We start from the raw sequence: 21567 nt of genomic DNA on the forward strand, positions 1-21567 counted from the left end.
TACTAGTCTGCCTCTCTCAAGATAGAGGCTTAATAAATATTTGTTAAATGAATAATCATACCCATTTTACAGATGCAGAAATTCAGCTACTTGCTAAGATCCCACAGCTTGTAGGACCAAACTAGGATTCAAACTGAGACTTGTGTGATCATAAACTACCATAACCACAGCCTATGAATTATTTTTAATTATAACAAGATATACAAAGCATAAAGTTTGCTGTAGTAACCACTTTTAAGTGTACAGTTCTGAGGCATTCAGTACATTCACGCTGTTGTGCAACCATCATCACCATCCATCTCCAGAACTGTTTCATCTTCCCCAGCTGAAACTCTGCACCCATTAAACACTAACTTCCCATTCCTATAAAATTCTTAACAGGGAGAAATGTGGCCAGAGTTCAACCCTGGAGTGAGAATTCAACTATGCGGGATGATTTGAGAGGAGCGATAAAGAATTCCCGCCCTTGAAATTTGCTCCTCTGTTAGCGGTCATAAATTCGGACATTATACCATTAGACAGTCATTCTTTTGATTTTTTAGAGATCTTGAGATCTTCAAGAGCCCAAAGAGAAGGTTGGGATATCAGGCAGCCACAATGCAGGGATGTCTTAAAGGGAAGATTAGGAAGGTTGGCACCGAGAAACTCCCTTCTCTCCTAGCTTGTTCGAGACGGGGGGCTGCCTTCTTTTGTTCACTCATCAAATACTGGGGAGTGTCCATCGTGTTCCAGGCACTGCTGAAGCGCTGGGGATATGCTGATGAGCATTATCATGGGGCTCCACGGAAGAGTAAACAGTATGACCCTCCATGCTATGGAAGAAGGGCTCGAACTCTGGGAACACATAGAAGGAGTTCAAGGAAGGCTTCCCAGGAAAAGCAACAACTAAGCCCAGAACTAAAGTTTGCATAGGGGTCATCTTGATGAAGGTGGCTGGAGAGAAGTGGAGGGAGGGCAGGAAGAATGTTCCAGGGCAAAGGGCACAGTACGTGAAAGACTGGAAAGCGAGATATCAGTGTGAGGAATAGCACAATTGTCAGCAGAGGGGATGAGGCATGGTGTGGGGAGAACAGAGAGAGAGAGAGAGAAGGCTGGAGTGGGTGTGGGGACCTGATCAGGTCAGGCCTTCTAAACCAAATGAAGGAATATGGACTTTATCCTGACAGCAACTTGGAGCTACAGTGGATTTAAAGCAGGAAGGCGGCACACTCAGATTTGCATCTCACAAAATGTGGAAGACAGAAAGGAAGGAGGGACAGAACTGGGAATAGGGCGACCGGGTAGGAGTTGATTATGTAAATCAGGCCAGAGATGAGGGTTCTCTGAACCGGGGTAGTTGGCCACCGCGGAGATGAAGTTGGTGGACAGGTTCAAGAGTGACCGTGGGAGCAGAATTAAGAGGACTCGGTGATTTTGGAGAGATGGGGAGAGACAGGAGTCACAAATGATGCCTGGGTTTCTGGTTTGAATAACCAAATGGCTGGTGGTTATATTCACCTATTCACTGAGATAAAGGACCCTGGGAGAGTGGCTGGTTTGGGGAGAAGTTAATCAGTTCCATTCTGGACAAGTTCAACCCAGGGTCCTGTGAAACACCCCAGGAAAGATGTTCAGGAGGACAGCAAAAAGGGCCCGACAGGTGCTGCTGGTACGATTCTCCCTTTTCTATACATGGGGGTTAGATAGGGTGGAGGAAAAGTTGACAAGAGGAACTAGAATCTAGTTAATTCTAGATAACAGCTACCCACTAATCCACTTATATATATATATATATTTATTTATTTTTATATATATAAAATAACATACACGTTAGAATGGAACACAGTGTTGCTGTGAGACAGTTCTTCTGGGTCAGTAGAGTTTGAAGATCTAGAGCGAGCATGCAGGGGCTGGGGGACAAGGGGCAGGAAATCCCTGGAAATGAGCTTGACAATTTCAGTCCGGTGCTGTTTATGAATTTCTTGATCACAGTATACTCGATTTCTACATTAACAACACTGGCACAGACGTGCACCAGTCAAAAACCTGGCAAGTGGTTTATTGTTAGAGGTGATAGAAGATAAAAGATGCTCTGGAGTCAGAGAGTGGTGATGATTGCACAACCTTGTAAAATACTAAAAACCACTGAATTGTAGACTTTTAAAGGACAAATTTTATGGTATCTGAATTATATCTCAATAAAAAAGAATTCTTAATAAAAAGAATCCTGGCCAGTACTCTTCAGTCACAGTGACCCTGCGAGCTCTTCCCTTTTGTAAGTGTTTCTGGTTGGCCCAGGGTCCTGTGATGTATTCCGCCTTCAGGGACTGAAGATGGTGCCCTCCACCCTCGAGTAACCTTTCCACATCCAATCCTGATGCTTCTCCTTGTCATTGTTGCACCTCAAGAGCAGAGCTGCAGACCCGGCAGCAGGTGCATTTGCTATTGAGGAATGTAAAACGTTGTGAGGAAGATAGAGTTTTGAATGAAGTTAGTAAAGCCCGTAGAGATATATTTTTACATCCAAAGCTATGAAACAAAATTTTTTTTATTTAAAAAAAATTTTTTTAAAGATTTTATTTATTTATTTGAGAGAGAAAGAATGAGAGAGAGAGAGCATGAGAAGGAGGGTCAGAAGGAGAAGCAGACTCCCTGCTGAGCAGGGAGCCCAATGTGGGGCTCAATCCCGGGACTCCAGGGTCATGACCTGAGCCGAAGGCAGTTGCTCAACCAACTGAGCCACCCAGGCACCCCTGAAACAAAATTTTAAATTGAGAAGATACTGTTGACTTTTTATTCAACTCCTTAGCTATGTTTAGGTGCCGAACTTAATGCTTTACAGGCTTTATTTAATCACTGTAATGATTCCTTGAAATAGATAGCAGTATTGTACCATGAGAAAGTTGAGGCAAAGATGACTAGCTACCCCAAGTTCCACAGCTAGTGGCAGAGCCCAGATTTGAACCAGACAACAGAACCCAGTGCCCACTGTACTATCTCTCCTCCCATACCATAGGTGCCCAGAAAGGACTTTATTCGGCTCATCTATAGGACTCAGCTTAGACATTGTTTTATCTCAGAAGCTTCCTCAAAAGCTCCTACATTTGGTGAGATGTCCCTTGTCTATGACACAAGTTGCCTGTATTTCTCCTCTCACGTTATTTATCACACTAGGACATGATTGCCTATTACTTCAGCTGTACTGATTGTAAATGGTGTGAGGGCAGGGATCACACCCACCGGGTCCTGTTATCTATCCCCAGGGCCCGGCATGTGGGTGGTTTTCCAAAACCAAATTGAATGAATGAACAAATTTCTATGTACCATCCCTTACTCTCAAGAGACTTTTCCGGACCTCCCTACTCTGTAATTTAATTCATTTTGCTTTGTTGTAGGTAATGCACATAATATAAAACTCCCCTCCTCCAATGGATTCTCTTTCCAAATGTTCAATGCTTTTCTAATTTTGTGACTCAGACTTGTTGACTGGTTTTTGCCTCTGGGGTCTGTTCTCCTGCTTTTAATTGTGGTCCCAAACTTGTGGTATAATTGGGATATTGGTGATGGAAAAAGGATGGTTTAACTTTTACCTAACTGGGTGACATAGCTGAGTAGGTATTTCTTAATTTTCTCTCTGGTACTCAAAGTTAAAGACTTTTAGCTCTGTTATGATAGCTTTGTACCAAGTACATGTCACGGACTTTCTTTTACAAGTGCCTCCATCCTCCTCCCCAATATGGCATTAGTATGACTCTAAAGACCAAATGGGCTCTGCTTCCATTTTTCATTACTACTCCCACAACTTCATTGCAAAACCTCTACCCTTCCTTTGCCTTTACTTCTGTCTTCCATTTCCACCCCCAATAGGCATGACCCACAATTCAGTCTCCATAAACAAAAGGTGCATTGAAGTAAATCTCATTGCAACTGATGTAGGCCGTTCTGTGACACCCTGGAGTACAGAAAATGCCACATTTCTTTAGCGTCCTAAAGTAAATTAAACCTATAACAGGCCCTGCACTCAAAAGGATCAAGAGTTGCCAAATCAGAGAAATATTCCAGGTTTATTCTTGCCCCCTGCATCACACAAGAAACATGGGGCTTACAGAGATCAGAAATTGGGGGGAAGGTCACAGGTCCCTCACCCATCATTTCAGTGATACCCATGAGCTGCTAGTTGCAAAATCCTATGGTAATTTTTTCTGTTTTCATCTTACTCAAACAATCAGCAACATTTGAAACAGTCAGTTTCTCTCTCTTCCCCAAAAACTTTCTTTCTTTCCACTTTTCTGGCTTGCTCTTCCCCTTCCCTGGCCTCTCCTTCTCTGTGACTCTGCCAATTCCTCCTCATCTTCTCTAACTCTAAAATCAGAGTACCCCAGGCCTCCATCTTTGGACCTCTTCTCTATCTTCACTCCTTGTCTAGATGAGCTCATCAGGCCCCACAGCTCCACAGACCATCAATCCGCATTGATAATTTCCAAAGTAATCTCCAGTTCTAACTTCTCCCTTCAACTCAGACCCCTATAGCTGACTGCCTATTTGACATCTCCACTCAGATGCTGAACAGATATCTACAATTTAATATGTCCAAAACCTGATCATTCCTCTCCCCACCAAATCAGCTCCAACCTCATTCAATCCATCTGCAAATAGGATTGTCTCCTGCTTAGAAATATAATTCCTCACCTCTTCTTCTACTGCCACCTTAGTCCAGGTCACTAGCATATATATTTTTGCTTGGATCATTGCATAAAGGGTCTATCTGCTTCACTTCCATCCTTATCTTCTAAATCTATTCTTCTCACAGCAGCCAAAGTAATTCTTTTAAAACAAAAGTCAGATTATATCTATGCTTGAAACTTTCCAATAGTTTCTCATCACAGAGTAAAATGCAAAGACTTTGCAATGTTCTGCAAGTGGTTACATGGTCTGGTCCTTTGTGTCTGGAATACTCCTTTCCAAATATCCACATGGCTTATTCCCTCAAGTCCTATATGTCCATATTCAATGCAACATTCTCAGTGGAGCCTTCTCTGACCACCCTATATGTAATAGTGTCTCCCACCCCTCTCTGTCTCTCTCTCTGTCTCTCGGCCCCCTTACCAGCTTTAGTTTATTCTTCTGCATGGCCCTTAGTATGATTTCTCATAAATGCATTTATGTCTGTATCGTCTGTCTCCCTCCTCTAAGATGTAAACTCAGTGAGAGAAGGGACTTGGGGCTGCTTTGTTCGCTGCTGCATCCTGCACTCCGACAGGATCTGCCTCCAACTAAAGGCTGTTGAGTGACTGGATGATGGGCTGCCCCTGTCTGTGGAGCCCATGCCAAGGTGGTGACTGCCAGCAACCTCCCTCTCTGCTCCTCGCCAGGGGTCCCCCACTCTCTGCCCTCGTTCCCAACCCTCAAAGCTTTCCACGCAGCCATCCCCACTGAACACTGTGCCTTAGGGTGCCCTGCCACTCACACAACCAGCCCCTCCACACCTCCTTCCTGACTTGCAGGACTGTAATTTCACCTTGACCTTTCAAACACACACACACACACACACACACAGTGCTTCCTCGTGCCCTGGAGGGAAGATGAGCCCTGAGAGGTGGTGTAGCATAAAGCTTAATAGACTTTGGAGACCAACCTCTGTGTCCAGTTCCCTGTCACTTAACAGTTGTGTGACTTGGGGCAAGTTTCTTAACTTCTCCGTGTCTTCCTTTCCTTATCTGCAAAATAGAGATGATAATGAGTCACTTCCTCATGGGTTTGTTGTAATGATTAAATTAGTTAATTTATGTTAAGTGCTTAGAATCATGCTTAGCACAATGTGTGTTCACTCTGGTTTTTGTAAAATGTCCGTGTCTTTCACAAGGGAGGTGAGCTACAGATGAAGAGATGGCTTTTTCTTTCCCAGGGATTCTGCAGCAGCCGCAGAAGAGAGGGAAGAGGGAAGGGGCAGAAGGAGGAAAGGGGTAGGGAGGGAGGGAGGGAGGAAGGGAGGAAGATAGTAAGGAGAAAAACAGATAGATACATTAAGTATGTTTTCATTAAACCCCCCTATTGTGCGGATAGAGTAAAAATTCACATCAAGGGAACTCCTGATTGGAGAGAGATGGGCCCACGTGTAGCTCCCACAACTTCTGTCTCCTGTCAGTTGGGGATGACTGTCCGGTTGCTTTGAGGAATAAATTCATTTCTTCATCAAATATTCCCTAGATGCTCACCATGAGCCAGAACTGTGAACTCTAAAACACCAAGTTAACTACAGGCGAGCGCAATTTCAAGCTGGAAGGCCATGCTTAATGAATGTATCTATTATTCTTGATGTAAAGTAATTTTAGCTTGGGGAGCAGGTGAGGAAGAGGGAGACCTAAAATCTGTATTAATTGAACCATTTCTTAAATCCGTGCCCACCCTACCTTGCAAAGTTTTCTGTATACAATCCTACCTCCTCCATCGGACTGCCCTACCCCAAGTCTGCTGGGCTCAGGGGCTCAGGCCACTGGAGAAAGTGCCATTCAGGGCCAGCAGCACTTGCCCCTGCATGTGGCCAGTGGAGGTGGGCTTCCCCCCTCCTTCAAGTGGGGCCTCAGGTCCCAGGCACCATCTGGGTGGTAGGCCTGACAGCCGAGGTGATGGTAGGCCGGGCCAGGAGCCCCATGGGAAGCAAGCCGGCCATGCACCCTAGGGCCTCCTCTGCCTGGTCTGCGGTGGGGGTGGGGGTTGTAGGCAGGTGCGCAAGGCACACAAGGGGCTCGGGATGGTCTGCAGGGAGCCCCGTGCCCAGGTCAGGCTGTGTGTCCGTGGAAGCCCTGCAGGACTGGCCCCAACCGGAGCAGACACTTTGATTCCTTTCCTCTAAGGCACCACCTGGCAGTGCCTGGCACTCCCCATCCTGAGCATGGCTGACAGCACAGGCGGAAGAGTAGGTGGTGGTGAGGGGTGACATACAACAGGGATGGGACCACTGAGGTTGGCCTTTCAGTAATTGCTTGGTGGCCTCTCCTCTTCCTCACTCTATCAGAATACATCAATTCAGCGCAAGGGGCGCAGGATTTATTGTGCCTGTCCGTCAGGAGCGGGAGACTATGGTGCTGCCTGGCTGCGGACCTCCACCGGACCGTTTAACCTCACTGAGCCTCCATTCCCTCCCTGAACATGACTACATTGGGCAGATCTCTGAGGACTCTTTCCAACCCTAAGAGTCAGTGATTTTTTTTTGGAAGAAATAAAAGACATCATTCTTGCATTCGAGGAATGCTGAATCTAGCTAAGGAAATTGACCTGATGCCCAGGAAAAAGGTGATAGCCTTTGAAGGCAGGACATAAGGAAGGGTCTCCCCGTGCTCTGTAAGAGTTCTGGAAATGACTCACAGAGGAAGGCAGTGGGCCTGGCCCTTGGGGGCAGGTAGGTGCACTCCCACCATCTGTGATGTCATCCAATGTGTTGATGGGTGTGGGCAGCTAGTGGGGACCCCAATAGGTGTGGCTTTGCAAGAAGGTGGCCCAGTGGGGCGAGATGACCTGGGTGTGAGTCCAAGTTAGAAGTGACAAGACTCTGAAGTGAGACAGGCCAGGAGGAAATCCCAGCCTGCTGTGAGGTGCCCCGTCTGTCTTGTCCCTTCAAAAATAGTGCTGCCCTCATAAAATGGTTGCTAGGATTCCATAGATAAAGTATGCCAAGTGTTTAGCATAATGTACGATAGGCAGTGAGTGCTCAATAAACATTAGCGGGAGCCCTGTTTTCTTACAGTTAGTATGTGCCCTGGTGCATCCTCCCTGAGTTGGCCTGAGAACAGTCCCACCCCCTGCACTCATTTCACCCAAGATGTGGGTCAGAAAACTGTGAGAATCTGGCAAGCGCAGAGTTGGGCCCCTTTCCAAAGTCCGTACCAAGGTCCCAGCCTTAGTGCCAGGGCCACATGGCTGAAAGGAGACGTCTCTGGTGGCAGAGTTGCATGGGGGAGGGGCCTCAGAGGACCAGGGATGCCCACCAGCCACCAGGAGCCCAAGGAGGGGGTCAGCCAGCAGGTCCTCTGAGGGGGCACGCAGTGAGGGCTTGTGACTCAGGCTTTTTTTTTTTTTTTAAGATTTTATTTATTTATTTTGACAGAGAGAGAGATCACAGGTTGGCAGACAGGCAGGCAGAGGGAGAGGGAGAAGCAGGCTCCCTGCTGAGCACAGAGCCCGGTGTGGGGCTCGATCCCAGGACCCTGGGATCATGACCTGAGCTGAAGGCAGATGCTTAACCATCTGAGCCACCCTGGCGTCCCTCGTGACTCAGTCTTTCTCAGGCAGTGGCCGGTGTGTACTCATCTTCCACAAGGAGAAGCAACGTGGTGGCAGTTCCAGCCCTGGGCTATCTTTCACTGACAACTTAGTATGTAGGACATGGCCCCACAGTCTTCACCACGCAGGAGAGCCCAGTGCCAACCACACGGGGCAAACAGGGCTGCATTAGCGCTTGCCATCCCAGAGTCAGGCTCAGAAGTGATGAGGGGGGATTCGTTTTCAGCTTTTCTTATTGCCCCCTTTTCACAGTTGGGCACTGCTCTAGTTACTATACTCACAAATGCAAATCCAGACCAAAGATGCAAAGAGTAAGGCGAAATAACCCAACCCAATCCGCTGAATTGAGGAAAGTCAATCATAGGCATATTTTCTTGATAAAGATATGCATAAGTAAACATGTGGCCTAGAGCCTTATACCCCAAATAAATTGATAATATGATAGTCTAAAATAAAACACCGAAAGCTTTACTGCTCCCTCCGGAAACACCCCAACCGCCCGAGCAAAATGGAAAGATTTAAGACATTCTAATGTACACAGCCCCATCGCGGCTGCAGTATGATTATTGTCTTTCAAAGCAATGGTTTTTCACTGATTTGTTTTTGTTTGGTTTGGTGTCTTTCCCCCTCAATGTGATGAGTCTAAGTGAAAAACTTGGCAGCGAGAGGGAATCTGACCATCATTGTGGAATTCGGAGTTGCTCTGTGTTATCCCCTTTCTCCAAAGGTGGAGATTTCTTCCCCCGTCCCTCCCAGAAGCTCACCATGGCGGGCTGTTTTCCTAGAGTTTATGTGTAACTTCCTTGGCTGCGGAGGCCAGGCTCTAGGTTAACTTCTGGAAGTATCTTTGGAAACTCATTCTCAGGCAAAACTCCAAGAAAAAGAGGCCCATGGTGAGGAACTGACATAATTTTTTACACCACAATGAGCATATTTCTGCAGGCAACTGCAGTGAAAACAGGTTGCCAAGACCAATATTGATCTAGTCCTTCATCCAATCAACAAATGCCATTGTTTATAAGATATGATTTTTCTTGGTTAAAGTTCAGAGTTAAACTCCAAGGATTTTCAAAACTATAAAAATGAGAGGCTTTCATACCCTCAAAAAAAAAAAAAAAAATTCCTGGCCAGCTTTCCTCTTCCATGGCTTTTCAAAGTCACTATAAGAAATGTAGCCAAAAAACCATCTTTGGGGTCTTTTTTTTCCTCTGAACTCTGATAGTTCCTTTTTTAAAGGAAGATTATACTCCATAAAAGCGCCTTAAATCTTTGTCCCTCTCCTGAAAATCATGACCCATCACTTGCACAGATGACTAGCGTTTACTTTTCTGCTTCGGGCCTCACCCACCTGCAGAATCCCATAAATCAATTCAGGTTTTTCCAGGTTTAGATTCTAGCAGCGCCCCCACTTCCCACCCCTCTTCTCTAATGTGGAAATGACAGTCTTTTCTAAGCCCCTTGGAGCAAGGCAAAAGGTCTGATTTTGAAATGAAAAGCCTTAGCAGATAAATGGTGACCAGATGGTGCTTTGGAAACCAGTTCCTTGTGGGCCTTCTAGATCCAGATGAGTCTCGCCTCCTGGGAGCGGGCATCGGTGACGAGCAGGGCAGGTTTAGGATGTGGAACTAGGGTGGGATAATAATGAAATTTATGAGATTTCCAGTTGGGCAGCTTATTCTTTAAGAAAAAAAAAAAAAAGTTATAGTTAACAGGGGCCTCACCTTCTTCTGCATACCTGCTCCCGCCCCCCAGGACCTGGCGGAGTGGCTTGTCTACATGTGGTGCTGAGTGTTAGCTGAATGATGGTTTGATTGGTTCATTTGGGGATGCCAACAGTGTACGGATTCATTCCTATGGCCATGTCTCTCAGTTCACTTCTCTAGTTGGGAGGAAATGTGAGCTGAGGATGGTAAGCATCCACTCCTGCCACAAATGGGTCCTGCGTGCCTATCACACACCAGGCTTGTCTAGACACTTGGGTCCAGCCATGAATAAAACCGACAAGCAGTCCCTGCCCTTGGGGAGATTGTGCTGTAACGGGAGGGGAGTGGGCAGATTATAAACACTGAACTAATCTCTTAGAGGAGACACTTTGAGCGCATTGATAGGATGTTCTCTTCCAAAACACAAGCAGGGGAAACAAGTAAAAGACACAACAACCCCGGGACTCTGTGCATCAGCAATAGGAACCGTGGCAACACCCCGAATGCATCGAGCCATCATGAGGCCAAGAGCTGGGGGTGGGGGTGGGGGGCTAATTCTGAGCACTGACAGCTCACATCCACGCAGAACTTTCCAGCCTGTCAAGAGCTTTCACAGACTCTGTTTCCTACAGTCTTCACTAGAGCCCCTGCAGAGTGGGCAAGGACAATCTTTCAGGCCTATAGACGAGCAATCCGAAGTTTCAAGATCAAGGTCGCAAAACCCACACGGCAAGACTGGGCTTCAAGCTGAGCAGAATGATGGCGATAATAATAACAATAATAAATAGGGCGCTTGCCACGTGCTCACCCCTGTTCTAAGTGCTGCATAAGAATTAGCTCAGTTTAATCCTCCAAACATCCCAATGAGATGGATAGGACTGTTTTCCTCGTCTTCTAGTTGAGAGCATTGAGGCACGGAGAGGATGAATCGCTTGTGTAAGGTTACACCGCTAACGAGTGGCAGAGAGTTTGGATTCGAAGTCAGGTCTTTCAAACATAAGCAGCTTCCTCAAATGGTAGCTGCAGCTCTGGGTCCAAAAGCAGTGCAGTCTCTCAAGTGCAGAAAAGAAGGTTGATTGGTTCATCAACTGGCCAGGCATGAATCAATAGCCACATGCCAGAGGAGTTACCATCTCTTACAGCGAACAACCATCTCTCTGTGCTAATAATATATTTCATGAGTGATAGTGATATTAAATAAGAGGGAGAGAAACTCAAAGGATTTTTTTAATTGTCTGAGGATCCCTTTGCTGCAAGCCAGACATCCCATTAGGATGAAGCTGGTTTGGGGCACCTGGGAGGCTCAGTCAGTTAAGCGGCTGCCTTCGGCTCAGGTCATGATCCCACGGTCCTGGGATGGAGCCCTGCATCGGGCTCCCTGCTCAGGGGAGAGCCTGCTTCTCCCTCTCCCTCTGCCTGCCGCTCTGCCTACTTGTGCTCTCTATCTCTCTCTGTCAAATAAATAAATAAAATCTTCAAAAAAAAAAAAAAAAAAGGATGAAGCTGGTTTATCTCTTACTCCTTTGAAATTAACAGAGGACCGTGATTTGCAGTTTTCTTGCTTGATGTTAACCACTCGGTGATTTCGCCCTTCTCTGAACTCCTGCTGTACCCAGGCTTGACAAGACAATATTACGCGTAATTACACTTTGCTTTGCACTCTGACATAACTGTTCTACGTATGCCTATCCTGTCTCCCCAAACAAACGGTAAGATACTCAATGATTAGATCTATATTGGATGCCTTCATTGGCCCTTCAGCACTAACCAAGGTACTTGATCACTGTTTGTTGACTGCTTCAGTGATCATCTCTTAGGTAAGTTTTCAGTGGTTTTCCAGAAGTATTTGTGCTTGTTCCATATTGGTTGGCTAGAGGTATTCATTTTTTCTTTGTTTTGCTCTGTTGCAGTTAGAACTATAAATATTCATATACAAAGACGGTGTGCTGGTAAATGTTTAGCAGCAAGCTCTCCAGGAAAAAAAGAAAACAAGGCCTTGATCTATATAGCATTTCCCATCCTCTGACCGTGGCCTATTTCAAGCTACCAGCATGACGTCAACTGGCTTACAAAACTCCTGAATTTTAACAATTGGTTCTAGTAAGCCGTGAATGTCGTTCCAAAACACGATAATTTCTCCCCCTAAAATATGATCTTTGCTGGATATGGTGATGTGGTTTTCTATCTCAACAAAGGCTTTCTTAGTGAGGGATTGTATTCAGGTTTGCCTGAAATACAGGACCTTTGGTTTGTATGTATGGTAGTTTGAAATACACACTTTAGCTGTGTAGAATTGCTCACTTCGTCCTTCCAGAGTCAGGTTGTACGAAAGGCTTTATATTTAAATTGATGAACCTAAAGAATTAAAGTCTACTCTCTTAAGTTAACCCAACAACCAACCTACATTCTATCCCCTGCCTTCTGCCCCCTTCCTTCTTCCCTCCCTCTGTTCCTTCCTTCCCCCCTCACTTCACCTTCTTTACTGCCCATGTCTTTTTCATCTTGAGTGGTAAGCTTTGCTCTTAACTTACAGTGACGTCGGTGGGACGAGAAAACACTTGGGGAGCCAATGATCTTGCCATCCTAAACCCATGTGAAAACCCACTGTAGAACTTAAAACGACTGTTGGATCGGTTTCCTTTCTAGCCAGTTTTCCAGAAAGTCCTTCTCCTAATTCAGCTTTTTACTTAGGGTTCCTAAAATGTCCTTAATGGGCTGTGTCCTGGGCATAGTCATTTTAGAGGGGAAGAGATAATTCTCTACCCAGTTTGGAGAGTTTCATAGGGTTCTGAGAATGTTGTCTTCTCTGAATTTATAAAGATTCTAACTGCTGGTTTCCTCCTCTGCCCTCCTGGACAACCCCCCCTCCTCTTTATTAAACCTCTGGTTATGAGAAATTCTACTTGCTGTGTGAGTTGAGGGAGGGAAGGAGGGAGGTTAAGACCTATCCATATGTGGAAACTGGCTGCTTCACGACTTGGCTGATGGGGCTGCCTGGGTGTAGGAGAGCAGCAGAAAGCAATTACATTGCTTCAAAATCATTCCCATTGCATCAAAACCATCATTACTATTTTTTTAAAAAAGAAGCTATATGACATTAACAGGTTTTTAAAGGAAAGTAATAAAGATCTGTTTTGTCTAAAATATCAGTGAGACTTTCTATTAAATTTGTTGCGACAAAACCCACTTTTTCTTGATGACTTGGTTCTCAAACACTTCCGCAAGCTCGCATGCTCTTTCTCTCCTTTCTGCTACGTCTGGCTCTTTCATCAGTCTTCCAGCGGGAAGCCTAGGCACGGGTACTTTCAACCCAAGAGCCCGCATGACACCTTTCTCTGAACTGCTCAGACTTCTCCATTTGGTTTCGTAGTAGATGGGTGTTTTCCACTCCAAGTGAACTAGAAGCTCCCTGTAAGCAGAGGCCATTTCACATTCTGCTCGGGTCCCTGTGTTCTGCAGAGCACAGGGGTGTGGAATCCCATAATGATCAGAGCCAGAAGGGCCTTTGGTGAGATCCTCTCACCTAGGCATTGTTACTTTGGTCCATGGAAACTGTCCTCCTCAAGGTATCCGTGAGCTCCCTGCAGTGAGATAGAAAGGACTCTGTGCAGCTGTGTGTGGATACATAGGCATGTATGAGCCTGTTGGCGTTTTACACGGGGGAAATCTTCATCGGTTTCTCAAAGATGTCACTGTCACTAAACTTCTGGGGAATTTGGATATTACCGAGAAAGGAACTGAGTCTCAGAAAGAAGAGCTATTTATACAGTAAATAATCATGGCATCCATACACTCATGAAAGAAACATTCATTTCTGAGATATATTTCACATACCATAGATTCACCCCTTTAAAGTGTCCAAGTTGGTGGTTTTTAGTCTATTGGAAGTTGTGCAACCATCACAGCTCTCTAGTAAGGATTATTTATGGAGAGCCTTGGGGCCAGCTACTGTTCTTAGTGCAGTGGATAGAGCAGATAGATTACATCTCTGCCCTCCAGAAACGTAGCTTCCACTGGAGCAGACAAGAAATAAGTAATCAAACAAGGGAACAACCCTGCTCTTGGTTGACTTGTGTCCCCCGTGAAAATTCATAGGTTGAAGTCCTGACCCACAGGACTTCAGAATGTGACCTTATTTGGAATTAGAGTCATTGCAGATATAATTAATTAAGATGAGGTTGTTCTAGAGAAGGGTGGCCCCATATCCCCTTCATGAAAAGGGGAAATTTGGAAATAGATCCATACACAGAGAGAATGCCCTGTGAAGGGAGATATCTGGGTGATGCAGCAGAAGCCAAGGAACCCACCAGAAGCTGGGGTGGGGCCTGGAGCAGATTCTCCCTCAAAACCTCAGAAGGAATCACCTGCCACCACCCAGTTTGTGGTGCTTTGTTACGGCGGCCCTACCTAACTAATACCTTCATCTAGCTTGTAATTGCCTACAAGGAAAATTATAAGGGTATCATGGGACAGTTGGGGAAGGGGGCTACATTTTACTTTGTACAGAGGGTGGTAATGGAAGTCCTCTCTGAGAAGCCTGGCATGGGAAAATGAGAAGAAGCCACCCGTATGGAAATCATAAAAAAGCATTCCCGACAGTGGATACAGCAAATGCAAATGCCCTGAGGCAGGAATGAGATTAGACTGTTGGAAAAGCAGAAGGATGACAGGTGAGGCTGTGGTACGGTGGTCATAGGCAAGACTGGGACCAAATGAGAATGAGAAGGTAGGAAGGGGCTAGACCCACCTTGGCTTGGGAGAACCATACTAATGGGTTTGGATTGTTTCTAAATGCAATGAAAAGCAACTGAAGGATTTCAAACAGGATTGCCGAGATCAGATTTATATTTGGAAGGGCGGCTCTGGCTGTTGGGTAGAGACCAGATTGTAACCAAGCAAGAGAGCTGGCTGTGAATCCGGGTGGGGGGGCACTGGAGAAGCCCAGGGGTGAGAGGCTGTGACTTGAACTAGAGGGGAGGCTTGAAGGTGGCAAGGAGCAGACCACCTGGAGATGTGTTCTCAAGACAGAATTAACAGGACTTGGGTGCCCGGGTGGCTCAGTTGGTTAAGCATCTGCCTTCGGCTCAGGTCATGATCCCGGGGTCCTGGGTTCTAGTCCCGCATCAAGCTCTCTGTTCAGCGTGGGGTCTGCTTCTCCCTCTGCCCCTCCCCCCAACTCGTGTACTTGCTGGCTCTCTCTCTAACAAAAATAAATAAATAAAATCCTTTAAAAAAAAAAAGAATTAACAGGACTTGCAGGTCGGGGCGATGGCAAGAGAGAACATAAGGGTGTCGCTCAAGTCTTGGGCTTGTGCAGTTAAGTGGAGGGCAGTGCCATTTACCTAGCTGGAACGGCTGGGAAAGGAACAGATTTCAAAGGGAAATCAAGGGCGCCTGGGTGGCTCAGTCATTAAGTGTCTGCCTTTGGCTCAGGTCATGATCTCAGAGTCCTGGGATCGAGTCCCACATCAGGCTCCCTGCTCAGCGGGAAGCCTGCTTCTCCCTCTCCCACCCCTCCTGCTTATATTCCCTCTCTCACTGTGTCTCTCTCTGTCAAATAAATAAAATCCTAAAAAAAAAAACAAAGGGAAATCAGGAGTCTGTTCAATTCACATAAAGTTTGAAGGAACTCAGAGATACTCAAATATACTTGCTAATTAATTTAAATGTGTTTTTAAAACATAAATACCTGTTAAAAGCGAATTAACTTAACTTTTGCTGAGAGAACATTTCTGAGCTTTTGCACCACCTCCGAGGTTGCGAGTCTCGTGCTCCAGGGCCACTCACCTAAGAGGAAAGCGACTCCCATACATTGGAGGTGCTTCTGGAAATTTTTAGCTAACTTCCAGCACCTCTTAGCACATCTCCCTCTCTCCCACTCTCCCCAACCCCTTTCATTTCCTTGCCGGTCTCCCGGACTTAGTTCATTCAAGAAATCGTCTTGGGCCACCTCCTCAGTACTGGGCAGCATGTTCCATGTGAGCAGAACAGCAGTGGATGTTTCCTAGGGCCATCCTAACATTACCAACGGAGTGGCTTAAAAAAATGCAAGATGTATTCTCTGAGTTCTGGAAACCTGAAGTCAGAAATCCACAAGGGTGCATTTCTTCCTAAAGCCCTAAGGGAGATTCCTTCCTTGCCTCTTCCAGCTTCTGGTGGTTTCAGGTCCTCCTTGCCTGTAACTCACATGGCCTTCTCCTCTGTGTGTCCTCAACCTCCCCCTGTCTTGCTCTTAGAAGAACACTTATCACTGGACTTAAGTCCTGCCCAGATAATCCAAGATGATCTCATCTCCAGATCCTTAACTTCATTACATCTGCAAAGACCCCTTTTCCAAATAAGGTCACATTCACAGACATTGGATGGACATAGATGGTGGAGGGTGAGGGGCACCATTCAACCAACTACAAGCAATGAATGTGAGGCTTGCTCTCTCTTCTTACCGGACATTAACTGAGACCTGAAGGTAAATATCAACTAGCAGAGCAAAAAAGAGAGAGACAGGCAGAGGAACTGGCACATTTGAAGAGAGAGCATGGAGCATCTGAGGACATGAATCGAGTTAGAAAGGGTGCGGGAGGAGGTCAGAGAAGGTGGGCAGAGCCGGACCATTGAAGGCCTTGCCAGCTCTGGGAAAATGTTTGCACTTGGAGGCAATGGGGAGCCAGTAGGGATTTTAGGGGAGGGTCATGGCCAGGTGTGCATTTGAGAAGGGTTAGCCTTGTGTCTTACAGAGAATGGGTGTGAGAAAGGAAAATTGGGAGCAGACCGGTCAGTTAAGATGCCCACTGGGAGTCTAGGCAAAACATAGCAGTGGCTTGGACCAGAGGGGTGGAAGGGGAGTTTTGGAGTAGAATGGTAGGTCAAACCACCAAATTTTACTGGATCTTGTCTCTCCCAACCAGAGATTTGATTAGTCATATTGAGAAAAGCAATATGTGGAGACCATGCCTTATTGTAGTCTGGTAAAACCATTTAAAAAGGGAGTCGACCTTTATAAATTAATTTGAAAGGCTTGAGGAAGACCTTTTTAGGAGGGCAAATGGAAAGCTTATAATGATTGGTACTGAACTCACCCTGAAAATATCCCTTCCTTTTCCATTCAGCTATGTACTCTTGTGGCCTCGAAGAGTGACACTGGTGTAATTTGGAGGTTTTAATAGCCTCTGCATGGAATATGTGGATGTGTGGTTGCTACAAGTATTTTCATTCTGTATTTTTATGGCCTGAGCTATTTTAGCCAGTGATCCCCATGCCAAGAGGACCCAAGTAGACCCCAAAAGCCCAATTATTGTCTCGAGGAAACTGGATGCCCAATAACTTGGACAGTCATGAGAAGCGGCTGTCCCAGGATCCAGGGCCATGGGCCCTCCCTCCACGCAGAACCGTGGAGTGGTCCTCCTGGTTGAAAGGTAGAACATCCTCCCTCTCTTGGCAGTGTCATTTGTATTCAATGTAAAACCAGAAGTGGATGGAAAATTTGCCCACTTGGAAAAAACCAGCAAAAATACAAGCCAGTATTGGGTATTTTCACCCAATTCCTTCCACTATGACACAAAACTTTTAAATTCCCCTCCCCAAGACCCAGCCTGCTCTGCAGCTGAGGCTGTCCTCAGGCCCAGATTTGGGCTGGAACTGTCCTTGTCTCACGGATCGGTCTCATCTCTCCCCACAGTTCCCCATGGGGACACAGCCTGAGTCTTGGGATCTCTGTTGCTCCTGCAGAGTCTCACAAGTCCTGGGCCTACAGATGTGCTAAGTACATCCTCAGCGATGAGCAGATCTGTGATCAAAGGTTTTGGCAAGGGGGGAGAATAAAACAAAACAGAATAAGGCACTTCCACCTTAAGAAAATACAGTAAGAACATCTTACCAGCCAGCAGTGTTGATTTCCCACAAGCCCTGCACAGGCAATTCCGAGACTCAAGGCCCACTTGGGGCCCAGCGCCATGGCCAAGGGTCCTTCTAGTTGTGTGGCCTCGAGCAAGGCCCGGCCAGGGCTGGGCCTCCGCGGTGTGTTTTTTCGAGAGAGGAGTGGCGGGAGGAGACCCCATGCGTGGTGATGGGCACTTCACCCTCTCTACTGTGGCCTGTGGCCGTGTGCATACACCGCTCTCTGTGGCGGGTGGGGAAAAAGCTGCAGACAGATTCTCAGTGATGTGCCCAAGAGAGAAGCGAGCAGAGGACTCGAACAGAAGTGAAAGCCCGCCCCAGAACCGTGGTTGCTGAGCAAATTCCCCTTGAGGCACCCGGGTGGACACTGCGGGCAGGAACGCGTGGCTCTGCTCCTGTCCAGTCCTCTCTCCACCCGCCCCACCCCTAACCCCCCCATAAAGGACACTTGATCGGAAAAACACGAAGGTATAAGCACTCCTACCAAGATGTGCTTGTGGGTTCAAACAGGGCCACCACCCTGAGGCCTGGTAGGCCTGCTGGCTCCTAAATGGCCCTCTGACCACTCAGTTTCTGTCACCAATGCCATCCGTGCCAGGAGCGCAACCCCCTAAGGGCCGGGCCTTTCCTTTTCTTTCCGCCCTAGCTCCTTCCCTTCCCAATGGGGTCTCCAGACCCGGCTCTGCACACAGCGGGCATCCGAAACCACTTGTTGATTAACCCTTAAAAATAAGCCGAGTCGGGGTGCTCAGAGCCGGGAAGAGCAGGATGGGGGGCGGAGGGGCATGGAGCTGCACGGGGCCGCCGCGTGGAGCCAGAACTCTAACGAGAAACAGGCCCCGGCACTGAGGGGAAATTCATTACCCTGCCTCTCCTTCCCAGCCCTTCTCCCCAGAGCCAGCCACCAGAGAGCTTCGGGCCCAGCGCCACGGCCAAGGCCAGGCCTCGGCCCCTCCCAGGGCTCTACAAACCCCACCCCCCAGCCTGAAAGGTAATGCATGTATTTATAGCCCAGTTCGTCCCCCCAAAAAAGGATTTCAAGCATCTTTCCAAGATGGAAATGATACCGTTAATGAAGTAAATTTAAAAAGAAAAATGAGTCAAGGGGAAAGTCAAGTTAGGATTATCTAAGGTTGGAAATTCAGGCTGAGGGAGGGCTGGTTTTTAAGAAGAGGATTCTCGGGATTCCTTGGGGTGTCAGCAGGCGGGGTTCTGCCCCAGTCCACCCACAAGTCCTGAGCACCTGATTAAGGGAAGCAAGATTAGCCAGAGAAGATGACTGTGTGTTCTTGGTGGCGAGCAGGGCGGCTGTGTCGAAAATCAGGGCAGAGTACTCGGGAAAAATACGGATTGGGACCCAAGCACGGTCTAAGTCAAGGAGAATATGTTGGTACTGCCCGTGGTCGCCGGGGAGTGAGATGGGGAAGCCCTGGGGCCCGGTTCAGGTCTGGGTTGCACGGCTGGCCAACTGCTCCTACCCTTCATTTGTAATTTCCCTCAGCTTCGGCTGTAAAAGGGCTTGTGGCGAGCCTCCGAAATCCCCCTGAAAAGAGAGCGAGCATGCACCTAACTCGACAGAGCAGGCGTGTGTACTGACTCCACGCATTTGCATGTATGAATCCCCGTAAGACTCCTACCAGCCCCGTGAGGCAGGCGGGCCGTTCTCTGGAGTTCACGGATAGGGAGGCAGAGAGGTGGGAAGTCACTTGCTGAAGATCACACTGGTACTTGGGAGAGGCAGGGTTTAAAGCCAGGCACTCTGCTTCAGGTTTTGTGCTCTGAGCCACTCCTTTACAGTGTTTCCAGCCTCCAAAAGTGATAGCTACCTCCTACACATGCAGGCCTACGGAATAAGCGGATGAGTTGCCATCATACCTCATTGAATAGTTGGAGGGTGGCTGTTTATATCACACCTGCAAAGGTGTATGTGTGCATTTTAAGCTTGGATAGATTCTGCCTCACTGGCCCTCAAAAGGCTGTATCAGTCGTCACTCTCAGTAACAGTGTTAGAGACCTAGGTTTCCAAGGCACTAAAATAACATCTTACACTGCAATATGATCTTTTTTGGGTGTTTTTTGTTTTGTGTTTTGTGTTTTTTGATTCAACAAATGCTTAGTGAGCCCTTGCATTGGGTCAGGAACTGTTGTAGGCACTTGGGATCGATCAGTGAACAAAAGAGACAAAAATCTCTACCGTCACAGAGTTTGTGTGGTGATGGCTTTAGACTCTTTTGTCGTCATACAGACTTGGACTCTGGTCCCAGGATTTCCTGCCTCTCGCTGGGTCTCACACAGAAAGAATTTAAACTGAAGGATTGAACAACCGTTCCCTGAACTCCGAAGGAACAAGCCTCCGTGATGTCATTGGAGTCTCTGAGTGCCTCAAGAGAGGGGTATTCCCGGTATAAACATCCCCATCCTAGAGATGTGGAGCCAGAGGCGCCAAGAGTTAAGGCCCTCATTCCAGATGGCCCGCCCAGGGCTAAGGGGCGGAGCAAGGAGAGAACTTTGGCCCAGAGTCCGGTGCTGATTTCACCCCACCATCGCGGTTAGATCACTAGGAGGGAATTCATCTGGGGCCCAAACACATATTTTGGCCCTTAATCCTATAGCATCTACTGATTGCATCATTCATTTGGCACTCAGGATATGTTTGCCCAGATCCTTATTTTTTTGCTCAAGTATGTACACATTAATCTGTAACAAAGACAAATATTATTAACGTATTAATTCACGTTATCTTCCCTCTTCTTTTAGATTCTGGTTTTCTGAGTCAGTTTCTAGACTATGGTTCATCAAGGGCAATCCTATTAATGGACCAACAGAAGAAACTAAAGAGGCCAGAAAGGTTAAGCCGATCTTCAGAATAAAGACCAGAGGAAGTACGGGACGAGAGGGACAGCAAGGTCCTTGGGCTAGGTGTCTGGAGAGGATTTTGAGATTTGAAAAGTGAGAGGAGGGAAGAGAGAGCATTTTGGAAGAAACAATACTGACCACCTGGTAGGTTCTTAGTAAATGTTTCCTTACTGCATAGATGAACAAACAAGAATGAATAAAGGAAAGAATGAATTGAATGAGTTGAATGAAAAGCCACCATGTCTGTGGAGGCTACTACAAGTGGCAGAGATGAGGAGAGTTTTTAAAAGGCTTTACAGTGCATAAAACATACGTTTTGGATGTTTCCTCAGAGACCAGGTAACAATTATAATAATTTTTGACGGTGGATGTGCTTCTTTTTTTATTCTTTTTTTTTTTTTAAGTATAGTTGACATACAATGTTAGATCAGTTTCAGATGGACAACATATGATTCAACAATTCTACACATTATACAATGCCTACCACAGTAAGTGTAGTTACCATCAGTCATTATACCCCGTTATTATAATGTTATTGACTAGATTCCCTATGCTGTACTTCTTCATCCCCGTTACTTATTTATTTTATTTTATTTATTTATTCATTTATTTATTTAAAGATTTTATTTATTTATTTGACAGAGAGAGACACAGCGAGAGAGGGAACACAGGCAGGGGGAGTGGGAGAGAGAGAAGCAGGCTTCCTGCGGAGCAAGGAGCCCAATGCAGGGCTCGATCCCAGGATCCTGGGATCATGACCTGAGCCGAAGGCAGACGCTTAACGACTGAGCCACCCAGGCACCCCTTATTTACTTTATAAACTTGAAGTCTGTAACTTTTAATCCCCTTCACTTAT

At 46.6% G+C, this 21567-nt stretch overlaps 1 protein-coding gene across 2 annotated transcripts in view; it reads left to right on the forward strand.

Moving 5' to 3' along the window:
• The window catches only part of RBPJ (recombination signal binding protein for immunoglobulin kappa J region), a 222530-nt gene that overhangs the window by 23261 nt on the left and 177702 nt on the right, over positions 1–21567 (forward strand). The window lies entirely within an intron of this gene.

The sequence above is a fragment of the Mirounga angustirostris genome, unplaced genomic scaffold (genome assembly GCF_029215605.1).
Source record: "Mirounga angustirostris isolate CCGP_5_RB_7025 unplaced genomic scaffold, mMirAng1.0.hap1 SCAF_2, whole genome shotgun sequence".
In the NCBI taxonomy this organism is placed as follows: Eukaryota; Metazoa; Chordata; class Mammalia; order Carnivora; family Phocidae; genus Mirounga; species Mirounga angustirostris.